Genomic DNA, 2,579 nt, shown 5'->3' with positions numbered 1-2,579 from the left:
AAACCACCCACACACAGGACATATCTCATTCACACACTGATGGCATTGGCTGCCATGCAAGGTGCCAACTGTTCAGTTTAGGAGCCAACCATTCATAACATTCACCATGATGGCACAGCCTAGGAGCAATTTGGAGTTCAGCATCTGCCCAAGGACACCTTAACATGCAGACTGGAGGAACCAGGGACCTGTAGTGCCACAGCCGCCCCTCATGTCCATTCATTGTGTGTTTTTTTTTTTTTTTTTTTAAAGGCCTTTTCAGCTTTATTTGATAGACAGTTGAAGAGTGACAGAATGTGGGGAGAGAGATATGGGGAATGACATGTGGGAAAGAGCCCAGGTTGGATTTGAACCCTGGGCCCCTGTGGCAAGGACTGAGCCTTCTTAGATGGGGGATGCTCTCTTGTTATACTTACTTAGTTGTGTGGTTTCTTTGCAGTAATTTGACCTGTTCTACCTCCAAGCCCTAACTCACTGTAACTCTTGAAGCTGAGGACTTTTTGGCCATTTAGAATTTAAATATTTTAAGACAATTCAAAGATCATGTGTTTTTACCTTGATCTTTGAGCCCCATGGAAGCACAGTGCAATCCACAAGATGGAAGCAGAACAGGTATCTTTCTTAGATAAAAAGGATCTAAAAAGAAATGCTGCTGCAAATAAAATGTGGCAAGGCCCGAGGGTAATCTGGTTTAAGCTATATTACAACCGACAACGCCACTGGGGGAATTGCACCCTCAGAAATTACAGGAGTCCAGTTTATGTTCAAGGGGCACAGGTACGACAGACACCGGCACTTGATGTGATTCCAACACAAAATACAAAGTTTATTACAAAAAGTTGGTTGTTTTCTAAAATACAATATGGGTTTAATAATAAAAAAAAAAATATCACAAAATGAGCCCCCTATCTAAGCATTGATGGGTTGCTTCTAAGTGCAATGTGCAGGAGACTGAGGGCTCACCGGCAGAGATGACTTGCTGACAAGGAGGAGGGAGGGAGTCCTTATAATACATCACGCGTGAACACCTACACACAAATTATGACACCAGGTGCGCTATTATACAAAAGGAAGTGAGGGAACGACCACCACCGGGACCAGCCAGTCACTCACACCAGCGCACCACAGCTCCTATCCAAAAGAAAAGAGCACAGTTAGCAACGTACTATGGGGTGAGGATTTGCACATTGTGCGATCCTGGTACGACATACATAATCACTCAACACTATTAAAATGACGTGCTGTGTGGCCCCGGAAGAGACCCACACACGCGCACAGACAATAAAATTGGTTAAATGACGAAATAGTAGCAAGCACTAATAAAACCAGCCCAGACAGAACAGCAGTATAGGCCCTGCAACATGGAGGGCCGCTTCAGCAAGTAAGCCACTGGCGGATGTGGGGCTTCAGTGCTCCGATTGAGAGTGGTGCACCACAACTATGCGCTTTAACTGTTAAATCAGAGAAAGTCATTTACAACAGCTAGGAAAGACACGGTACATACACACAGTAAACAGATGAGCCAGCTTACCTTAGGAGTTGAATGCCACGCAATGCGTGGAAATACGCACTGGCTTGAAGGACACGCTCCACCCTTCCCGCCTTGGCTAAGCCGACACCGCTGCACGCCCAGCAGATAAGCCACGTTACTGCATAACATTGATCTGCAGTCATAACATAATTGAACAACATACCTGACGATGCGAAACAGGGAGTCACTGGACACGCCGTTGTAGCGCATAGACAGTGCTAACGCACGCTCCAGACAGCTGGCGAGTATGAAAGAAAAAGGTTGCTCCTTGAGGGACCGTGCGACCACCACGCCAAACTGCTAACACCAGCCTGAGCAGAAAGCAGAAGCCAACCTGACACAATGATCCTCTCTCACCTTCTATGAGGATTATGGCACCGCCCACCATAATTGTTCACGCTTGATGACACAGTCACTCTGCCACAAAAAGAAATGCTGCTGCAAATAAAAAAAATCCACAACAGAAGTGAATTACCATGGCCACCTGACCAAATGATCCTCTCTCACCTATCTATGAGGATTATGGCACTGCCCCGTGATCACCACAATTGTTCAGTGTAACACCACCCAGGTTACAAAGCGGGGCAAATAGACAGAAGAGGGCTTTATCAGCCCTAGATACCAACCATCTGAGTGTGGACACAAGTTTTTAAAGGGTTCAAAAGAGCGGGAGACATGCAAGCCCAGCCCCCCCCCCACCAGCAGAAAACATTTCTGTGTGTTGTTCTGGAAGACTTGGACCGACATATTTTGTCATTAGATATATAGCACATTAAAGCTGAATTCGTATGTTTGCATTATGTATTATAACTCTCAAATCTCAGCACAGATCACGGGTCACAATTATCTTGGGGGCAGGAATTGTTATGTAGGGAAATGTAGAGGTACAAAGAAAAATGAAAACTTTTCTTTGTGCATTAATTAGTGGCATTAAAACAAATTAGTGTTGTGTATAAAACACAGTGCAGAGAGGAACAGTGAGTTCTCTGAAGAACTATTTTAAGACCCATTCCTACCTTCTGGGTAACTAGGAATGAGTTGTGAAAAC

This window comes from Larimichthys crocea, chromosome XXII (assembly GCF_000972845.2).
Source record: "Larimichthys crocea isolate SSNF chromosome XXII, L_crocea_2.0, whole genome shotgun sequence".
NCBI lineage: Eukaryota > Metazoa > Chordata > Actinopteri > Sciaenidae > Larimichthys > Larimichthys crocea.
Note: the sequence above shows the minus strand (reverse complement) of the source record.